At 45.3% G+C, this 23,191-nt stretch overlaps 1 protein-coding gene across 2 annotated transcripts in view; it reads right to left on the bottom strand.

Moving 5' to 3' along the window:
* Nucleotides 1-4,407, bottom strand: part of WDTC1 (WD and tetratricopeptide repeats 1) — a 44,419-nt gene extending 40,012 nt beyond the window's left edge. For both annotated transcript variants that reach the window (XM_084815766.1, XM_084815767.1), the window contains exon 1: nucleotides 4,113-4,407. The gene's annotated coding sequence lies outside the window, so the exon portion shown is untranslated. The remainder of the gene's footprint in view (nucleotides 1-4,112) is intronic.
* Between the last annotated feature and the right edge of the window lie 18,784 nt (nucleotides 4,408-23,191).

Here is a 23,191-nt window from a genome sequence, read left to right on the forward strand (position 1 = left end):
AGCAGGGCATGGACCCAATAGCCCTCTCCTGTTGTTTCTCCCCAGCAGTTAGTGGTCAATGGCATACCCTCTCAGAACCTGGAGGTTGCCTATAGCCCTGACTGGTAGCCACTGATAGCTTTACACTCCATGAACTTGTCCAAACCACAGCTTAAAGCCATCTGAGCTAGAGACCATCACATCTTGCAATAGCGAAATCCACAAATTAGTTCCATAAGGAGCATGACCAAGATGGATTTGCACTTGCCTGCGGCGCAGGACTTCAACACCCTGTCAAATTCTTTTCCTCTCAGTAAACAGAAGTAAAAGCAAAATAAGTTATGTAAAATAAGCAAGTTATCATATTTGATATCATATATTTGAGTAATATAGATCACAATTTTTCTTGTCACAGAATTTTGGTTCCCCCACCCCGAATTATATACTGCCCTATTTCATAGAAATTATCATAGAATCATAGGGTTGGAAGGGGCCTACAAGACCATCGGGTTCTACCCCCTGCTCAATGCAGGAAGCATCTCTTGTCTCTTCCAGAGCTCCATGTACTTACTGTGATCTTGTGATGCTCACCCAACTCCACCTACTTGAATCAGTTACTGTGAGGTGAAACTAGCAAGGAATGTAGGCAAAAACAGCCAATGAAACCAGCCAATTAAGCATGGAAAAAGCCTTAGATCTTTTTCTTTATTTTGTTGCTGCTGTTGAGCTTGCTCCAGGTTTGACTTTACCATCCATTATGCAAGCAAACTAACTGAACACTGTAATGTTATCTCACGATAACTGATTGCTCAAGGAACCCCCAGGGTAAAAAGTGTGTGTGTGTGTGTGGGGGGGTGATTTAATGACAGAAAGAGATGAAGTAGTTAGGGCTTCCATCTCTCCACAAAGGAGTGCTAAAGACTTAAGCTTCTCTTCAAGATGGGCTTCAGCCAGCAATCTGGGCTGGAAGTCCATCCACAGAGAAATGCACGATGGGTGTCATACAATGGGGCAGAATTGCATGGCCAATTTATCCCATATAGATATTTTGTTATTTAATAATTTATATTCAAAGCAAAGATGAAAACACATTAAAATAGATTCCCAACCTTGTGTCTGGTGGTTAGTCTGAGCTGCAAGAGACAAATTTACCAAGCCAAACATAGTGCTTGAATTAGTGTGGGGGGGGGGGAGTAAGGGGTTTCTTTATGAAATCTGGAAGTCTCCCACCCCAATTCCTACCCACTAGTAACTAAATCATGACCTTTTCACAGGCTTCTGAGAAACTAAGGGATAGTCACAAAAGGAAAGGGGGCCAGGCCCCTTCTGTCTCCCCCGTAATTTGAGCACCATGACAGAAAAGGGCAGCAAAGATGACAGGATGTGGGATGGAAGGAACAAGGCACAACCGTTTCTCAAAAGGAGAACAAGAATTACAAAAGGAGAGATTCAGGTCCACTTCATACCAATTTTTTAGCCAGTTTTTCAAACTTAGAGTGCAACCCTATGTAACTCCTAGCTGGGAATGCTGGGAGTTGTATGACTTGTTTATGTCTAAACATGCATAGGATTGCACCCTAAATGGTCTTGTTTTGGTTAAACCCCTGACTCAGTTTGCACCTGTTGGAACCCTGGTCATCCAAGGTCAATTCATGTAGCTGCTATTCAACGCTTCTTTCTCAATCCATGCAGATTTGTTACCCAGCAGAGCCTGAGCCTGTGCATGGCAAACTGGTTGTGTGTGTTAGGATTGCAAGATCGCAACATAAAGAACCAGCTTGTTCCTTTAGACGTCTTCAAACTTACCTGGGAGCAAGTCCCACTGAATAGCATGGATTTCCAAGCATAGGATCAGGCTGCAAGTTCAAATGGAGCAGAATATGAAGCCACTATGTCTACAGCCCCATTTCTCCACCGGTACCTTTACTCACCCTCCTCCTCAGTCTGCTGTGTAGTAAAAATCTGGGAACCATAGCATCAGGCCAACCATGATCAGTAACTATCCACATGCAGTGATGAGCTATACTGATCTTCTCACATAGCTGTTCATGGGCATGCTGAACATTTGGACTCAGGGCAGGCTGATGCCTACAACCACTTTTCCATCTTCGCATTCAGTCATGGACAGAAACAACCATGCGATTCTGTCATGAATGCTTCAATACATTCCCATATAGTTAGGCAACCAGTATTAAGCCAAAGAAGTTTTCCAACTTCTTTCAGCACAGGCTGGCCAGCTAGATACACCCATGAAACACACATATATTCAACCCAGATTAGCTTTGCAAGTTAATGTTTGGGCTTATTCTACCTGTTTTGATGCTCGCTGGGATGCAGAGGCACGTATGTGAAACAGAATCTCATACCTAAAAAACAACAACCCTGTTTACAGTAACAATGAAATGCAGCCATAGGTTTCATTGTTTAACTCCCCAAAATAAAATAAGATATGGCACTCCGCTTACACATGCACCAATACATGTGCCATACAGGGATAAAATAAGGCCAAAATGCATGGGTGATATAAACTAACTTTGGTTACCAAGTAGCAACTAAAACCAATCTAGATTAAAACTAAGTACTAAAACAGGTGTACTCCTAAACAAGAAACTAAGAAGGAGAAGCAGGGCCATAAGGTATGGGCAGGGAAATGGGCAGCAAGGGCAGCTGTTTGGAAAATCAGAAGTGCAAAACCGTCTGTAGCCACAAAAATGCTAGGTTGTTCTCAGCAAGGCACTAACTTCCACCTCACTTCCCCAGCCATGAGAGTGGAGTAGCAAAAATCCAACCACCTATGCCTGGATGCAACTGAGAAGCAAAGTAAAACCACTGCAGAACTGAATAATAGGATAAGAGAAGACTTTACTAATCAAATTTAGGTAGGACAATTTCCTGACAGAATAGATGACTAATACCACAAGAAGGCAAGGAGGAACAGTGGCATGGCAGAGGAAATGAGACACAAGGGCAGGTAATACTAGCAACAGGTGGAGGGCAGTAGCTTGGGCACACATATACAGGAAATTGCTTTTACTAAAGACTGTTAGTTTTCCAATCCACTCCTGTCCACTCATAAGCACAAACACTGAACAAAGACTTGCCATCACCTTTATCACTCTGATGGCCAGTACAATGCTGAAAAAATTTGTTCAAAGAAGAGAAAGAGGGTAGCTATTCTATGGTCAAGAAAGGAAGGAAAGGGAGGTGTAACAACTGTTTTATATTAAGGGATCTCAGGTGTTTGACCATAAACTGCTACCTGTAACAAAGGGGGGGGGGATCTTGTGATACCTCAGATTTATTATGTTAGAAGCTTTCATGGACTAGATTGCTCCATTTGCTGACAAAGTGAGCTCTAGTGCATGAAAAGGGCCATCGCTCAGCAGTAGAACACATGCTTCCCATGCAGTAAGTGCCGGGTTGAAAGCCCAGCACCTCCAGGTAGGTCGGGGGGCGGGGGGCGGCGGGGGGCGGCGGGGGGTGGGGGGGAGAAACTCCAGCCTGAAACACCAGAGAGCTGTTGCTGGTCAGCATACACAATACCGATCTAGACAGACCCATGGTTTTACTCAGTGCGAGGCAGCTTCCTACACAGAGGTTTTCCGGTCATTTTACAGGGAAAGGCCGTAGCTCAGTGGTAGACCACATGCTTCGCATGCAGTAGGTCCCAGGTTCAATCCCCGGCACCTCCAGGTGGGTCCCGGGAGAAGAAGACTCCCCTCCGAAATTCTGGAGAGGCGATGCCAGCCCATGCAGTAGTCAGTCCCGAGCTAGACAGTCAGATGGCCTGCCTGGATTTAAGGCAGAGTCCTACGTTCGGGAAAATCTTCCACCGCAATAGATCTGTTGCTCTTTCGAGTGCCACAAGACCCTCCGTTTGGGGGATGTGCGTGTGCCTGGGGGCGGGGGTGATAGCTGCTGGGACGGAGGAACGCAGCTGCCCCTTTGGGATTCTGCTTGGGAAAAGACACCGCGAGAGAGAAAAGGGGCGCGGAGGGGGGGGGGAGAAAGCAAGTTACGGGGCAATAGGTCATAAGGGCAATAGGTTATGGGGGCAGAAAAGTGGAGGGGTCACATCTACCCCTCTGGAAAGGGGCGGGGGGCACGTCCCCTCGCAAGGCTGGGGGGGTTACCTGTCGGGCCTCCTCAGGGCAGGCGCAGCAGCCAGGGGACGAAGCCCTTGAACTTCCATGCAGGGGGGCGGCCCGACCCCTGAGCCAGGGCAGGGGCCCCTCCAGGAGGTGAGCGGCTGGGCGGCAGTCGGAGCCGCTGGCCAGGCGTCGCCGCCCCGGCCTGGCTGGGGCCCGAGCCCTCCTCGGCCCCCTCCTCCGCTTCTCCCCTCCAGCTGTCTCGGGCTCAGCAGACACCCACCGCCACCAACATCGCCGCCTCCGCCTCCTCTACCGTTTCGCCCCCTCCCCTTTCTCCACCGTTTCGCCCGCCAGCGCGCCTGCGCGACGCTAACTGCGCCACCAACTCCCTCTCCCCGCGCCGGCCTTTACGCCGCGCGAGCGGCGCAGACGCGCTTGGAGAATAGCGTTGCCTCCCTTGACGTTAGGCGTCCAATTGGCCCTGCGAGGGAGTGACGGCTGGGGCGCCCAAAGGGAATCCGCCGAGCGGCGGGAGGCCCGGGCCAATCTGCGCACTTAGAGTAATGTTAAGAGGGGGCGGGCCCATCGGGGCCAGAGGGGATGTTGGGAGATGAAGTTTGCAGAGGAGGGGGAATGGGCTCCCTCTTCCTAGGCCAGTGAAAAAGGGAGCGGAGGAATATTATTATTATTATTATTATTATTATTATTATTATTATTATTATTATTATTATTATTTAGAATAGCAACAACCAGCTGTCTTGTTGGCGCTGTTAATTTTTTTTGAGGGGGTAGTCCTTAAGGAATAAGCCCCACTGGACGCAGCAGGACTTACTTCTGAGTAGACATGCATAGGCTTGCACTGTGAAGGTTTAGCTCTGTGGTGTTCACTAGGACATTGCCACGGGGCGATATAGATGTAAGAAACGTTAGCTGCTGTAAGCGTCGCTGGCAAATATTTCAGAAGGGGAGGTCGTTTTTAAGTTGCAATCCTTTTGCAATTTTACCCGAGAGGAAGCCCCATTGAAGGGCTTCTGCGTATACGTGCATAACGTTTGCGTGACACCAGCAGACTTGGACTGAATAGGCACTGGGAGTGGCTGCCGCCCAACGAAGAGTTTTGTGGTACTTCAAAGACTTACTACATTTATGATGGCACATAAGCTTTCGTGGGCACCGTCTGTGGACTCTGAGCCACAAAAGCTTGTGCCATACATAATCTGTTAAGTTGCTCTGTTGTACTTGCTGCAACAGACTAACACAATGCTACCCCCCACTCCACCCCCGCGTGGAAATTGTTACTACAGAAAGTAATTGCCCTTCTTTCGAGGTTGGGTTGTTACTGTTTTGCACCTGATTCAAACTTATTTTGCCAACTAGAAATGCACAACTTGCTCAGGAACTCACACTAAGGGTACAATCTTATGCATGTTTAGACAAAAGTCTTAAAGCTCCCAGCATTCCCCAGCTGGGCATGCTGGGAGTTGTAGGACTTTTTCTCTCTCTAAACATGCATAATTTAATGAGCTTCCGCCGTGCATTAAAAACGTGGTTGTTCAGGCAGGCATTTGGGGTGGGTTAGGGTATTTTAGAAAATGTTTTTATTGTAGAATTTTATTGTTTTAAACTGTTTTATTATATGTTGTACATCGCCCAGAGTGGCTGGGTGACCAGCCAGATGAGAATTTAATAAATTTAATAAATAAATAAATAAATAAATAAAATAAACATACATAGTATTGCATCCTAAATGTGTTAGCATTTAAGATGCCACAGAGGAAACTTAGGATTGATGTAGGATTGGGCTTTGTGGCTGCAATCCTATACATACTTACTTGGAAGTAAGCCCCATAGAATGGAATGGGACTTACTTCTGAATAAACACGTATAAGACTAATCTGTATGTATGTTACAGCAAACTCAAAAGAGTCTTGTGGCACCTTAAAAGTATCAGCACAATCCTATACAAGTTTACTCAGAAGTAAGTCTGAAATCCTAAATACACTTACTGGGGAGATTCTTCCAAGTAAATATATCTAGGATTGCACTGGGCAAGATCTATTGAAGCATAAGCGTTCATGGGCTAAAACCCACTACATGGATGTATGAAGTTTTAGCCTCATATATAGAATAAAAGTGGATGTGTGTCTGTCTGTCTGTCAATGCCCTAGTGCCGAGACTGAAACCTACACACCTGAAACTTGGTATGCATACTAAGGGGACTCTATCTGTGTGCACTACAGGGTTATTTTCTTTTAAAATGCATTAAGTAGTTTAATTTTAATGCGTCCATGTGGTTCAACCCTGCAGTAACATCTTAAGCTATTAGCAGTAGACTTCCTTAACTAGCACATGGCTTTGCACTCCATACAGTCTGAAGCTAGAGGAGATAAGTAGGTCGAGGAACAGTTATACTCCTTCCCCCTCCCCACTGTTGTGGGGTAGCCTCTTCAGGGGAATGGAATGAACAGACTCCTCCCTCAGGAGGCTATTGCTTAAAAGCTTTGCTGTACCAGAGGGCTATTCCAGCCTGTATGAAGCCAGGTCTATTCGCTAGTATTTAGGTATAGAGGGAAATGTAAACAGTGCATCCAAAAGGCCATAGAATGTTAGCAGTACAGTATGACATTCTGTGCAAAGCTCATATACATACATTACAGGATATGCACAGTGACCATTTACAACAGTGTTTGCTCCTGTAGCCTAATCTTTATGTGGAAGTAAGAACCGCTGATTTCAATGGGGCTTGTTCCCAACTAAGTGTTCCCAAGAAATGCAGTCAGTAAGACTGATTGTGATTACAGCACTAGGGACTATATACACATTTTTCTTCATTACATTTATATCACACGTTTTGTCCTCCTTAAGGAACCCAAGGCAGTGTCCACAGTCATCCTCCTCTCCATTTTTTTCCTCACAACAACTCTGTGAGGTAGATTAGGCTGAGAGTCTGTGACTTGCCCAAACTCACCCAGTGAGCTTCACGGCCGAGTGGGGAATAGAACCCAGATCTCCTGAGTCCCAGTCCAATGGCCTTGACTTTTTAGGGAGCAATCTTACCAGGATAGGCGTCCGCCTCTGAACTCGGAGGCTACTGCCTATCCAATGCAGGGCAGGAGCCGCTCTGCATTTGCGGCTAGACAGCCGATTTTGGGAAGGTGGAGCAGGGGAAGCAGATGCCAGATGACACATTGGATGTATCCTACTGGCATTTCCACCTTCCCCACCCCGGAACACCCCGTTTTCACAGCTCCGCAGTCCTCTTCCAAGAAGGCAGCGCGGGGGGGGGGGGGAGGTTGGTTCTCAGGGAACCGACGTATCCTATGGCCATCTAGCCACTGACTAGCAGCCATAGGATTGAGCCCTTAGTAAGTCTGTCTAATTTTAAAAGATTTTTTTTAATGTGTAGCAAAACTGGGTTTGTTTGTTTTTTAAGATATTGATATATGGTTATTAAGAACATAAGAAGAGCCCTGCTGGATCAGGCCAAAAGTCCATTTTGTCTAGCATCCCATTTCCCAACCAGCAAGATGCTCCTGGGCAGCCCAAAGCAGGGCATGAAAACAATAATAGCACATCTTCAGCAACTGGTATTCAGTGGAATGCTCAGCTGACTGACCGTCTCCTCCTCCCTGAAATGACTCCACCCATTTTCCCTTGCTGTCCCTATGCCTGGAACTGCCTCCCAGAATGCCTCCATGTGTCCCCCCCACCCTTATTTCCTTTAAGTCCCTCTTCAAAACTCATCTTTCCCAAAACTCACCTTTTCCAGGAAGCCTTTGGATCATCCCTCTGCCCAGTCCCTTAACTTATTGCAACTAAGTCAAAGTATGTGTAATTTAAATATTCACATTTTATTTAATTATACTAATTTTATACTGCTTAGGGCGCAACCCTATGTATGTTTAGACAGAAAAAGGTCCTACAGCTCCCAGCATGCTGGGAGTCGCAGAAAATTTTTTTCTGCCTAAACATGCATAGGATTGCAGCCTTACTATCCTAAAATCTCTGAGCCCTTCATAAAACATTTAGAATGTAGTCTAAAAACAATGTAAGAATATAGTTAATCAATTAATTAAAAGCATTACAACAGAGACACTATATTTTATTTATTTATACTACTTTTATACTGCTTAATATCCTCAAATCTTGGATGGTTCACAGTACATATTATAAAACCAATATAAGGACAATCTAAAATAATTAATTAAGAACATCACATATGTGAGAGAGAGCCAGTGTGGTGTAGTGGCTAGAGTGTTGGATTGGGAGTTAGGAGATCCAGGTTCTATTCCCCACTCTGCCGTGGAAGCTCACTGGGTGACTTCGGGCCAGCCCAGCCTTCCTCACAGGGTTGTTGTTGTGAGGATAAAATGGAGAGGAGGAGGATTGTGTACACCGCCTTGGCTTCCTTAGGAGGAAAAAAGGCGGGATATAAATGTAATAAATAAATAAATAATGAATAATGAATATTCTTTCCCTGCTTACCCAAGCCTCCATTTCTCTCTTCTTCTGTTGTTTTCCCATGTCTGTTTCAGATCATAAGCCCCTTGGAGGAGAGACCTGTCATACCTATTCTTTGCCATATCTGTTCTATATCTGTACATAGATGGCATTATATAATAATAATAATAAAATAATTAATAATTAATAATAATAATACCTCTTGAATATGGAAATTCTATACAACCTCATGGCCAATAGCCACTGACAAACCTCTCCACCTTCTACAGAAATGTGTCTATCCCCATTTAAAGCCATCTAACCTGGTAGCCATGGTCACATCTTAATCCCAATCCTTAGCTACTCGTTGTGTAAAAATCTACTCTCTTACGGTCTCTTACAGTTGTCCTGAATCTGCTGCCAATCCATTTCTTCGTTATAATAATTATTTAAATATCTATACAGGCAGATGCTGTAGATGAAAGGAGATGAGCCCCACAAGGAGGAAAGGAAGGTGGAAAATCCAATCAAGAAAATCACAGAAAAAGGTATATCACTAATAGCAGGCTGAATGAAACAATGGAGATGGAGAAAGCTGGACTTTCGGGATGGACAAATTGTTCCAGTCGTGGAGTGGAGATGAGAAAGAAGTTGTAATTTGAGGCTTAACAAGGAGAAAGGTATGACTGTGGTGGGGTCAGGTTGGGTTGGGTGGGGGCAGGGATGAAGGAAAATGGAGACAAGAGCAGGAAAAATAAAAGTGTGAAAATATTTAATTAGGGTGGTCAGGTGCAGAAAAGGACAGGCTTCCTTCACCTGTAATAGTTGTGTAGAAGAGGGAATTTCAGCGGGTGGACCTTGCAATGCAAGGTACACCTGCTGAAATTCCCTCTTCTACACAAGTATTGTAGCTGCAGGAACCCTGTCCTTTTCTGCATCTGGCCACCCTTTATCTGAAGCTGCAGTCCTGTGTCCACATAGGTGGTAGTAAGTCCCACTGAAATAAGTGGGTCTCATTTCTGAGTAAATACAGATAGGTTAGGCGGAGCAGAGATGTAAAAGAAGCCCTTTAAAAAAAAATGAGATGAAAATGGGTCAAATAAGGAGACACAGTGGAGATGCTGTTTGTTTGCTTATTTATAAAAAGTATCTACTAGCTCAAGGAGAGGGAGATGTGCAGGGAAGTGAGCCCATTCCTCCAGCCCTGTCGAAAGACTCCTTAGGGCACAGTCCTATCTGGATGCCCATCAGCCTCCAAACTCGAAGGCTGACAGGCATCCTGTGCAGAGCTGGAGGAGCACAGAGGCAATCTTGGCCTCCACGTTATTCCTGCTCTTCATTTCAGCTAGAGGGGTGCTTTTGCCCATCTAGCTGAGGCGTCAGGGAGAGGGAGGGAAGGAGGCTGGAGGATTCCTCATATGCCGGCCTCCCCAGTTTCTTCCCCACCCCACCCACGGGAGTGTCCCCTTAACCTTCCTTCTGAGGTCGCTTTTGCGAGATCAGAGAGGCAGCCTGTGGGGTTCTCTCTGCGCCAGCTGTGAGGCAGAGGGGAGCTCTGACTCCTGGGTCCAAGCCCTGTCGCTGACCTCCAGTCCAGGAATCCGAACTATCCTATGGTCCCCCAGGCACTGTCTAGGGGCCATAGGATTGCTCTCAATTTTTCTCTCTTCCTCATCTCTTTTTCCTTGTGTGTTATATCTTTTTAGATTGTAAGCCTGCTGGCAGGGATTGTCTTGCTTTACTGACTGTATGTAAGCTGCTCTGGGAACCTTTTTGGCTAAGGAGCAGAGGAGAAAAATACTTCGAATAAGTAAATAATAATAAAGATTCTGTTTGCAGCAACAAGTGCAGCATAGAGGAGGCAGGCAGCTCAAAAAGGAAAAAATGCAAAGGGTGTTTAATAAAAACAGCTCCATGGTAAAATACATAACCATAAATATTGGCTTTTCTTTTAGTTTTTTATTTAAAAAACACACAAAACTTAGCCATTGCCTTTTGTGTAAATCCACTATATAAATCCCTTCCCATCCCCATCACTGCTGCTGTATCCTCAGTCGCATTCCCCATAGCTGCTACAGCGTCCTAGAAACAGATATAGAAGGGGTGCGGCACCTTGCCCAGACCAAGGGCTTCTTCACATGGAGCTTTTATCCTGCTGGTGAGATTGCTCACTCACGGAAGTTTGCGGGTCCTTTTCATGACTTCATCAACTTCCAGGGCACATCCAAAGGTATTTCCTGGTTATTCCATCTCAAAAAGATCCAGAAAGAAAGAACTATCTTTTTAAGTTGGGTTGTTACGCTATTAAAACAGCCACTAGATGGCGCGGCTTCATTGATCTCTATGGAACCTCTCAGCAATCATGTGGTCACCATCTGGGAGCCTGCTGTAAATGCGGAAAGGCTCTACAACGGGAAGACTGTGAGGATTTTCTTTAGTGAAAAGGCAGCTGAAGGGGCGAATTCCCTTTCAGGGGACACATTCCAGTGGGTGGAGCCAAAGTGCCAGCTCTTACTGCCAGTCACTAAGCCTTAGGAGAGGCATTTCAGCCTTGTAGAATGAGGGAAAAACTGCACAAAACCCAGGAAACCACCACACGGACTGGCAGTTAAAGAAAAGGGGCCAGTGGAAGGGGGTGGAAACATCTGGGGAACTCTGAAGGGCTGGATTTGGCCCCTAAGCCTGAGTTCTGTAGCACTGAGCTGTAGCCATCAAAGTTTGCAACATAACCCAAAGCACACACAACCAGGAATAAGATTGATTCTGGCCTGCTTGCACTGGCTGCCTATATGCTTCCGAGCTCAATTCAAAGTGCTGGTTTTGACCTATAAAGCCCTACACGGCTCGGGACCACAGGACCTGACAGAACACCTCTCCCAGCATGAACCAACCCGCACTCTACATTCTGCATCTAAGGCCCTCCTCCGGGGGACTCCTCCGAGGGAGATTCGAAGGGTGGCAACAAGGGAGAGGGCCTTCTCGGTGGTGGCTCCCCATTTACGGAATAATCTCCCTGACGAGGCCTGCTGGGAGCCAATTTTGACATGTTTTTGGCACCAGGTTAAAACTGCCCTCTTCTCTCAGGCATCTGGCAGCGTATATTGAGTCTCTTGGTTGTCTCTGACCGATTGTTTTTGTTTTAGATATATGTTGTGTTGTACACACATATGTAATAATGTGTCTTATTTGTTCTACATTATTATGTGAATGGATTTCTATTTTATATAATGTATTTTAATAGTTTTTAATTTTTGTGAGCTGCCCAGAGAGCTTCAGCTATGGGGCAGTATAGAAATATAGTAAACGAATGACTGAATGAAGCTCTTTCCCGGGCAGATCCACTTCTGTGAGGGAGCAATCAGTGATCATTCCAGGGGCTATAGTACCACCGCCCTACTAGACCTAGTATGTGACCTGTATTAAATCAGTCCGACACTCTTCATGCACTCAGAGGTACTCTCTTCTTTGTCATTCTTTCACATACCTGAGGGATGAACCACCGTGTTGAAAAAGGTGCTTTTGTCAGAGGGTGAAAATAATTACAAAATATGCCCTCAACCTCCACCCCTGTTCAGCTCAGCACAAATTATAATTCCCTTTCCTCCTAGCACCGCTGTCGCCAATTTATTATGAAAGTCAATTCTGCCATGTTTTTTTTTAATCCATCCTGCATCATTGAGGCTCTGAATATACCAGCTTTTAGTCTATCGCAGATAAGAGGATGCTCTGAGCTCCCAGCAAACCCCCTAGTCCCCATGCCAACTTAACTCCTCAATTCATATCTACGTGAGGAAAATTGAGGTAAGTGCACAGATCCTGTGTATCAGGATCTGTTTATGAAGATTATGAATTTCCTCTTATACACTGTCTCCTCTCCACCCCCACCCCCACAAGCACCAGTACCTACACCAATGTCATGATGGCAAATGGGAGTAGCCTTCGCACAAAGCGAAGTGAAACAGCTGCTTTGGGCAGCAGACTCTAGAACTGGTGCGATTTTCCTGCCTCCCTTTGTCTTTTTTTAAAAATGATCTCCAGAGCAGGTTGGAAATTACTTTAACCTTTGAAGGTGATGTGGGAAGTAACTAGAGAAAGGGCCTTTGTAGTGTTGGTTCCCCAATTAATGGAATAACCTTTCTAGGAAAATTCACCTGGCACCATTACTTTTACATTTCAGATGCCAGGTCAAACCATTTTTATTTTACCCAGGCATTTTAGGGCACAGTCCTATACAGATAGACGGCCGCCTCCGAACTCGGAGGCAACCTCCTATCCAAAACAGGGCAGGAGAAGCACAGAGGGGATTGTTCCCTCCGCACTTCTCCTGCCCTGCATTTTCGGCTAGACAGCTGATTGCAGCTGTCTAGCCACGGGGGGGGGGGGGCTGGGCAGGGGAGGAGGTTGCCAAACGAGTACAGGCATTTCTGCCCTCCCCACCCCAAAACAGCCCCCAGGAACGCCCCATTTTGGTCACTCCACGCTCCTCTTGCTTTTCCGCACTGCCTGCGAGGCTCCAAGGTCACTTCCTAGAAAACCAGATATCCTATGGCCATCTAGCTGCTGACTTGCGGCCATAGGATTGCTCCCTCCATTGTTTTGATATTTATACCATGCCCTTCCTCCAATGAACTCAAGGGAGTATAGATGGTTTGTTCCTCTCCCCCCATTTATCATCACAACAACCCTGTGAGGTAGATTAGCCTGAGAGATAGTGACCAGCTGAAGGTTGTGCAGCAAACTTCATGGCTGAGTGGGGAATTGAACCTGGGTCTTTCCAGTCTTAGGTCCAACACTCTAATCCAGCCCTCACAACCTGGTACCCTCCAGATGTGTTGGGCTACAACTCCTATCATTCTCAGCCATCATTGGCCATGCTGTCTGGGACAATAGCAATTGTAGTGTGACACTTCTGGAGGGCACCAGGTTGGGGAAGGATGCAAACCACTACACTGAGCTCTCTTGTAGTTCTATTCTGAGTGTTTTTATTCTGCTGTTTCTGTTTCGTTCTGTTTCTGACTTTTATATTTTGTTGCTATTGTAATCCCACTACTTTAATTATTTTTCCTTTAATTTTTTAATGTAGGATTTGTGTCTCCCTGCCATCTTTTTAGTTACCCACATTGGGAACTGGCTTTAAGGTGAAAAGTGGTTTAGGGTGCCATTGTACGCATGTTTAGACACAAAAAAGTCCTACAATTCCCAGCACTCCCCAGCCAGACATGCTGGGAGCTGTAGGACTTTTCTCTGTCGAAATGTGCATAGGATTGTGATTTTATATCGATTACTTCAAATCGATCAATCAATCTCAGGTGTGAAAACATCTAAAGCTGAGACTGATGAAAACAGCATACCCATTTTTTTTAAGATGATCTGGCAGAGAAGACTAAGAACTTGCTTCTACCTCCAGCTCAAGAACTAGAAGAGCAAACAAAAAAACTCAAGATGTTTACTTTAAGACTCAATATTGCAAGATGCAATATATTGCCCCTTCATGGATCACGGCCTTGTTGTGGCGAAGGGGCTTGCGTAACTCAGTGAAGCCATAAGCTATGCCGTGCAGGGCCACCCAAGACGGACAGGTCATGGCAGAGAGTTCTGACAAAATGTGGTCCACTGGAGAAGGAAATGGCAACCCACTCCAGTATTCTTGCCAAGAAAACCCCATGGAACGTATCACAAGGCTAAAAGAGATGACGCCGGAAGATGAGCCCCTCAGGTCGGAAGGTGTCCAATATACTACTGGGGAAGAGCAGAGGGTATTTCCAAGTAGCGCCAGAAAGAGTGAAGCGGCTGGGCCAAAGCCGAAAGGACACTCAGCTGTGGATGTTTCTGGTGGTGAAAAGAAAATCCGATGCTGTAAAGAACAATATTGTTTAGGAACCTGGAATGTCAGATCAATGAATCAAGGTAAGCTGGAGGTGGTCAAACATGAGATGGCAAGATTGAACATTGACATCTTGGGAATCAGCGAACTAAAATGGACAGGCATGGGCGAATTTAATTCAGGTGACCATCATATGTACTATTGTGGCCAAGAATCCCTTAGAAGAAATGGAGTAGCACTCATAGTCAACAAAAGGGTGGGAAAGGCAGTACTGGGGTACAGTCTTAAAAATGATAGAATGATCTCAGTACGAATCCAAGGCAAACCATTCAACATCACAGTAATTCAAGTCTATGCCCCAACCACTGATGCCGAAGAAGCTGAGGTTGATCGGTTCTATGAAGACCTCCAACACCTTCTAGAACTAACACCAAAAAAGATGTCCTCTTCATCATAGGGGACTGGAATGCTAAAGTAGGAAGTCAAGAAATCACCGGGATAACAGGCAGGCATGGCCTTGGTGTACAAAATGAAGCAGGACAAAAGCTAATAGAGTTTTGCCAAGAGAACACGCTGATCATAGCAAACACTCTTTTCCAACAGCACAAGAGACGACTCTACACATGGACATCACCAGATGGTCAGTATCGAAATCAGATTGATTATGTCCTTTGCAGCCAAAGATGGAGAAGCTCCATACAGTCAGTAAAAACAAGACCTGGAGCTGACTGTGGCTCAGATCATGAGCTGCTTCTTGCAAAATTTCGGCTTAAATTGAAGAACATAGGGAAAACCACTAAACCATTCCGGTATGACCTAAATCATATCTCTTATGAATATACAGTGGAGGTGAGGAATAGATTTCAGGGATTAGACCTGATAGACAGAGTGCCTGAGGAACTATGGACGGAGGTCCGTAACATTGTTCAGGAGGCAGCAACGAAATCCATCCCAAAGAAAAAGAAATGCAAGAAAGCCAAGTGGCTGTCTGATGAGGCTTTACAAGTAGCTGAGGAAAGAAGGGAAGCAAAAAGCAAGGGAGAAAGGGGAAGATATATCCAACTGAATGCAGAGTTCCAGAGAATAGCAAGGAGAGACAAGAAGGCCTTCTTAAATGAACAATGCAAGGAAATTGAGGAAAACAACAGAATGGGAAAGACTAGAGATCTCTTCAAGAAAATTGGAGATCTCAAGGGAACGTTTTGTGCAAAGACGGGCATGATAAAGGACAAAGAAGGCAGGGACCTCACAGAAGCAGATGAGATTAAGAAGAGGTGGAAAGAATACACAGAAGAACTATAAGATCTTAATGTCCTTGATAGCCATGATAGTAATGTCCTTGATAGCCATGATAGTGCGGTCACTGAACTTGAGCCGGACATCCTCGAGAGTGAAGTCAAGTGGGCCTTAGGAAGCATTAGTAACAACAAAGCTAGCGGAGATGACAGTATTCCAGCTGAGCTATTTAAAATCCTAAAAGATGATGCTGTTAAAGTGCTGTACCCAATATGCCAACAAATTTGGAACACTCAGCAATGGCCGCAAGACTGGAAAAGTTCAGTTTACATTCCAATTCCAAAGAAGGTCAATGCCAAAGAGTGTTCAAACTACCGCACAATTGCGCTCATTTCACATGCCAGCAAGGTGATTCTCAAAATCATACAAGCTAGGCTTCAGCAGTATGCGAACTGAGAACTACCGGAAGTACAAGCTGGGTTTCGAAGAGGCAGAGGAACTAGAGATCAAATCGCCAACATTCGCTGGATCATGGAGAAAGCAAGAGAATTCCAGAAAAACGTCTATTTCTGCTTCATTGACTACGCTAAAGCCTTTGATTGTGTGGATCACAACAAACTGTGGCAAATTCTTAAAGTGATGGGAGTACCAGACCACCTTACCTGTCTCCTGAGAAACCTGTACAAGGGTCAAGAAGCAACAGTAAGAACCAGACATGGAACAACCGAGTGGTTCAAAATTGGGAAAGGAGTACGACAAGGCTGCATATTGTCACCCTGCTTATTTAATTTATATGCAGAGTACATCATGAGAAATGCCGGGTTGGATGAATCAGAGGTCGGAATTAAGATTGCTGGGAGAATTATCAACAACCTCCGATATGCAGACGATACCACCCTAATGGCAGAAAGCGAAGAGGATCTCAAGAGCCTCTTGTTGAGGGTGAAAGAGGAGAGTGCAAAAGCTGGTTTGAAACTCAACATTAAAAAAACGAAGATCATGGCATCTGGCCCTATCACTTCTTGGCATATAGAAGGGGAAGAAATGGAAGCAGTGACAGATTTTACTTTCTTGGGCTCCAAGATCACCGCAGACGGTGACTGTAGCCATGAAATTAAAAGACGCTTGCTCCTTGGGAGGAAAGCTATGGCAAACCTAGACAGCATAGTAAGAAGCAGAGACATCACCTTGCCGACAAAGGTCCGTCTAATCAAAGCTATGGTTTTCCCAGTAGTAATGTATGGCTGTGAGAGCTGGACTATAAGGAAGGCTGAGCGCCGAAGAATTGATGCTTTCGAACTGTGGTGCTGGAGAAGACTCTTATGAGTCCCCTGGACTGCAAGGAGGTCCAGTCAGTCCATCCTAAAGGAAATCAACCCTGAGTGCTCATTGGAAGGACAGATACTGAAACTGAAGCTCAAATATTTTGGCCACCTAATGCGAAGAGAAAACTCCCTGGAAAAGACCCTGATGCTGGGAAAGATTGAAGGCAAAAGGAGAAAGGGACAGCAGAGGATGAGATGGCTAGATAGCATCACGGATGCAATGAATATGAACTTGAGCACGCTCCGGGAGAGTGTGCAGGACAGGAAGGCCTGGCGTGCTATGGTCCATGGGGTCACGAAGAGTCGGACACGACTGAACAACAACAAATTGCAAGATGCAGTTGGCCTTGGAACCCTTGCTGCTTTCTGCTGTAGATGTAGGCAGCCCAAAGCTACAATCCTGCGCCAGGTTTTGCAGCTTAAATCCTACTGACCTCGAATAGTTTTAAGCAGCCAAGTGGTGCACAGCATTGCAGCAGCCCAAATGTGTCACATCAAAAATAACAAACGCCTTGTACCATCTTAAAGGCTAACAAATCTTTTATGACATAAACTTTAGTGGACTAGTTCACTTCATCATGTGAGGTAGGCTCCAGTCCATAAAAAATTGTGCTGTGGTAAATGTCTTAGACATTAAAGTGCTGCAAGACTCTTTTGGTTTGACTGGCTGGAAACTGTGTCTGATTTAAAAATAGCTCTACTTTCTATTCTGCATGTTTTAAAATCTTCAAGTGATCCATCCCCCCCCCCAACATATACCCAGGCTCTGAACACATTTACTTAGAAGCCAGTCCTGCTAAATTCAGCAGAACGCTCTTCGCTGCAAGTGGACGTTGGCAGTGTGGATCCTGATACCATACAGGCTTATTCAGAAGTTAGCGCCCCGAGTACAATGAGATCTATTCATGAGTAAATGTGTCTAGCATTGCAGCCTTAATGTCTCTTGTGAAAATACCCTTTCTTTGAATATCTAAGAAGAGCTATGCCAGATCAGACCAAGGTCCATCTAGTCCAGCATTCTGTTCACACAGAATTGAGACGTTTGTAGCTTAAACAATTTGGCTGCTGTGTCTGGGAAATTATTTCTTCTCCACGGGGTGGCAGTATTTGCAAAAGGCCCCATTCACACCCTCCTGTTTCTATTCTTCTGTTATTTCTTGGTTTGCAAATTGCTTTTCAGGGTCTTTGTGAAATGATCCACTCACTCCCAACATGTTTTTTTTTTTTTTTAAGAGGAGTGTCTGTTGCAATTTGGAATATGAGAACTATAGTTCTACAAGTGTCATGGGCAGCTCTTTGCTAGCAGCTGTGACATCGCTGGTGAAGAGTGGCATGTACGTCCCATACCCTCCCACACAAACACCCCAGGTTTTGTCCCTTGGACAAATTAGGAAAGGAATCAAAAATAAAACTGCCAATATCATACTGCCCTTATGCAAATCTATGGTGCAACCACACTTGGAATGTTGTGTACAGTTCTGGTCACAGCACCTAAAAAAGGATATTGTAGAGCTGGAAAAAAGTGCAGAAAAGGGTAACCAAAATGATCAAGGGGCTGAAGCAACCTCCCTATGAGGAAAGGTTACGATGTTTGGGACTGTTTAGAAAAAGGGCGCGTAAGCTGATTGGTGGGAGATTCAGGTCAGATAAAAGGAAGGACTTCTTCACACAGCGCAGAGTTAAAAGGATAGAATTCACTACCACAGGAAGTAGTGCTGGCCACCAATTTCTGTGGCTTTAAAAGGGGGTTAGATAAATTTCTGGAGGAGAAGGCCTTTATTCCATTTTTAAACAGATGGGAGATAATGAGGTATCAAATGGCTACTCGTTTGGTGGTTTCCCAGCTTTTGGGGCAGTCTTTTCCCCTTCTACAAATTTGAAATGCCTCTCCTAAAGCTTAATGACGGGCAGTAAGAGCTTAAGGGCTCCTTCACATGGAGCGTTTATCTTGCTATTAAGATTGCTCACTCATGGAACTTTGCGGCCCCTTTAGATTACACCATTAACCTCCAAGGCGTCTCCCGCCCTACATGACCTTTATTCCATTTTTAAACAGATCAGAGATAATGAGGTATTAAATTACCCCACTTGTGTTCTGCTTGAGTTCCCTCCATGAAAAAAGAAAAGCCACGGGAAGAGGAGCTTGATCAATGAAATGTATGGAAGACTCAGAGAAGGGGGAGAAGGAGGGGGAAGGGGAGGGGGGGAAAGGAAGCGCGTGTAAAGGGAGTCTGTTGTGATCCTGCATTTAAAACGGAAGCAGAAAGCCCCATTTTAAATGCAGGATTTTAGGCTGGTGCAGAAATGCTCTAAAGCTACAATAGGCTGGATTTGTTTTGGTATTTTTGCCCCTGCCCCTTTTGCCTTTGGCCCCACCCACCACCAGAATGCAGCCCCCAAGAGCTTCCCCGACATGGAATTCAGACCTTGGGCCGAAAGAGGCTGTACCCCTGACGTACAGCTTCAGGGCAGCACACCTAGCTAGATTCTAGCCACAGATCATGAGGTTCTCAAACACTTCGACGTTTTCAGACTGAGTGTTCCTATCACTAACAGTTGAAATGATGTATACAGCAATTCCACCTTCCCCTCCTTAACAGGTTTTTTGCAGTCAGAAAAAAAGATGGAAGAAGTGGTGGGAAAACATGGGAGTGTTACAAACGGGATATGACATCATCTGGACCCCTGTAAAATTCCATGTTTGAGGCAGGGTGACTGCATGATAAAAATCTCATCTGGAAGCACCCACTATATCCTTAGAAAAACTGCTGTGCAAGAATCCTCCTTATCCTACATGGATGACACCAATAATTCTTTGTACTAACTTGCATGTAAATGCTTAATTGAATAGACATCTCTCGTAGAACCCTGGAGAAAGTTCTTCCTGACCGCACGCAACCAGCCACATCGATTGGTCTTACACAGATGCACGTATATAAATGAATGCTTTACAAAGTTTTCATGCATCTGAAGAAGAGAACTATTAGTGAGTACTTTGCACAGTACTCCAAAGCTGTATTATTCATGAGCATTTGAAAAGGGGCAAAGACCACTGAAAATTCCAAAGATTGCAAGAGAGTGTATGATTAAAGACTTTAAATGGTTTATCAAATGATTAAGGATGCAACCGTAGGCACAGTTAGCGTGAAGGCAGACCTATTATGAAAACAGAGCTGTGTCAGGTGCCTAGCCCCTGGCTTCCTTTGTAGTCAAGCTGCCCAGCCATGTTTCCAGTCAATTACTTTTATTATGCAAACTACAAACAAACAGACCTTATGCAGCAATTGACAACAAGCTTTTCTAGCAAGCTTTGCATAAAAGAGGAGGTTTCAGGTAACTACCTGGGTTGCTACTAAACTGCCCTGGCTACTTCCGAGCCCCCTTCTCAAATGGAGTGGCTTACCAAGTCTTGCCCTCAAGGTGGGTCTTTGCTGCAAGTTTCATGGAGCCCCTCAAGACCCTGTGTTGCTCCTCCCTTTCCATCTGACTCTATTCCCACTCCCTCTTCCTCTTCATTAGGAGCCTGCTTTCCCATGGGTTCAGGGGATGGCCTGCCCAGGCTGTAATCCAGCTGATTAGTTTGCTGCTGGGTTTCACCCTTTATGGCACCAATATTCTTATGGGGCAGGGGGAGGGCTCCTGCAACCTTGATGCCCCAACAACTCCTTCCACATCCCTGTCTGACTTGGGGTGTGTCTGCAGAGGTGCTGGGCCCAATCCCTACAAGCTAACAGCGAATTCTTCAGCTTCTACATGAGCCTGGATTCACCAGTGAAATAAACACCAGCAAATTGAATGCTGGCTCAAGCCATCAGCCTTGTGTCTCCCCTTATGCATCAGGAGGAGTGTCTGGTTTTGTTTTTTAAAGTGCTGCATGACCGCTCTCTGATTTATCCATCCATTTTCTTAGCTGGTTTGTGTGTTTATTGTGTGTTTATTAAAAACATTGAAAACTCTTGGAATACTGCCTTTCATCCAATAGATTCCAAGGTGGTGAACAGCAAATATATCCCCAAACACTGTGTGTGTGTGTGTGTGTGTGTGTGCGTGTGCGCGCGCGTGTGTGCGTGCGCGTGTGCGTGCGTGCCTGGGAGAGTAAACATGTCTTAATCTGGCATCAAAAATAATGAAAATAATAAAAAAAACCAGGCACACCTCTTTAAGGAAGGTATTCTGTGACAGCGGTGCCACCACCGAAAAAGCCCTCATTGTTGTTGCTGCATAGGCACTTCTGATAAGAAAACCGCTTGGAGAAGAAGTTTAGGATGTTGAAGCAGAGTACTACCACCTTGAATTGGGCCCGGGAATGAGTAGGCAACCAGTGCAGTTCTTTCAAGACTGGTGTAATATGTACAAGCCTGGCTGTACCAGTTAAAATTCTGGTAGGTATATTCTGCACTTGTGAACTTTCCAAATGGTCTTCAAGGAAATTTAAGACATTGCATTAATCCAGCCAGAAGGTTATCATATCATGGATTACCATGACCAGACTACCCCTGTCCAGGAACAGCTACAACTGGCAAACCAGCCATATCTGGTAAAAGGCACTCCATGCCACCAAGGTGACCTGGGCCTCTAGTGATAAAGCTGGATCTAGGAGCACCTCAAAGCTGCAAACCTGCTCTTTCTGGGAGAGTGTAAACCAACTTCTTCAAATATGCAGGACATTTTTTACAATTTGGCCCTGGAGAGGAAAGGTACATTTGGATTTAAAAAGGGGAGGGCACTGCCGTATACTTAAACAAGTGTAAAATATTACCTATATTACTCTTCCATTCAAATGTGGCAATGGCAGGTTCATGTTTTGGAACTTGTGTCATGACTGGATTGATAAAGAAGTGACTGTGCTTTTCCCCCCAAATCCCATTCTCCCAGATGCTTTTCTCCTGGCCAGGCTCCAAGGGGCAAATTAAGTAATGCTGAGCCAAAGTATTACCTTGGCAATCCTTTACAGGGAAATGGGGTGTGGGGAGATGTGGGGTGTGAAATGCCGCCTCCTCAAGAAAATCCTAACACTGTCTTTCAATTCACTTCTGTAGTAGCTGTCTGCAAATGTTGCAGCCACAAAAGCAACACATTGCAGCACAGAACTAGAAGATAAGGAGAGTCTCCAGATTGCCCAGATTGCATTTGAAGCTGGGGTTCAGTTCAGCCCTAGAAGTTCACCCCACCAGGAGAAAAGCAGCTTGAGGGAGGCAAATACAGCGGGCAAAGCAGGGACAGGGGAAGGGTTCAGCAGCCCCTTCGTTCCTTCCCACTTACTTCCCTTGCTCCTTGCTTTATACCTGTTCAGAACTTTAAGCAGTTCTGGTTGCCACCGCTCAAACAGAATATTGTAGAGCTGGAAAAGGTGCAGAAAAAGGCAACCAACATGATCAGGGGGCTGGAACAACTCTCCTATGAGGAAAGGTTAAAATTTGGGGGTTTAGAAAAAAAACATGAGCATGGTGGAGGTGTATAAAATAATGCATGGCTTGGAGAAAGTGGGTAGAGAGAAGTTTTTCTCCCTCTTATTACTAGAACCTGTGGTCATCCAATGGAGCCAAATGGTGGAAGATTACGGACAGACAAAAGGAAGTACTTTTTTCACAACGAGCACAAAGTAAACTATGGAATTTGCTACCACAGGATGGCTGCTATGCCTCCTCATCCTTTGGAGGTGAGAAGTCTATTGCTGGTACTACCAGCCTATTGCTACCACCTGAAGAATGTTCATATGTTACCCTATACCAGCCTTCCCCAACCTGGTGCCCTCCAGAGGAATTGGACTGCAACTCCCATCATTCTATGCTATTGACCATGCTGGCTGGGAAGATGGGAGTTGCAGTCCAATACATCTGGATGGCATCCAGTTAGGGAAAGCTGCCCCATGCCCTCAAGTACACCAAGGTAACTTTGTTGCTTCTGTGAAAGCTGCCAGCTCTAATCATGCTGGAAACGAATTCATCCCAGCCATGCTGGATATGTAACAATGTCTTTAATTTTCCTTTTAAGTAACAGAAACCACTTTTGTCATTCTCACAAAGCCAAGCCACCCATCCAAGCAGAACAGACAAAGAACCTCTTCCTTTTTACTTCAAGATCCCGCTTCCAACGGCTTGCTCTCTTCAACTGTCTAACACAGGCGTGGGCAACTCACGGCCTGCGAGCCGTTTGTGCCCCCGTGCCTTTTGTGGGGCTCCCACTGCTGCCAAATCGCAGTGGCTGAAAAGGGCCAATTTAGCTTAAAAAGAAGGTATGCCCTCCCAGTCCACCTTGCTTAAAAGCTAAATTGGCCATTTCAGCCACTGCAATTT

The sequence above is a fragment of the Heloderma suspectum genome, chromosome 10 (genome assembly GCF_057233095.1).
Source record: "Heloderma suspectum isolate Gila_16-S chromosome 10, 16-S_ref, whole genome shotgun sequence".
NCBI lineage: Eukaryota > Metazoa > Chordata > Lepidosauria > Squamata > Helodermatidae > Heloderma > Heloderma suspectum.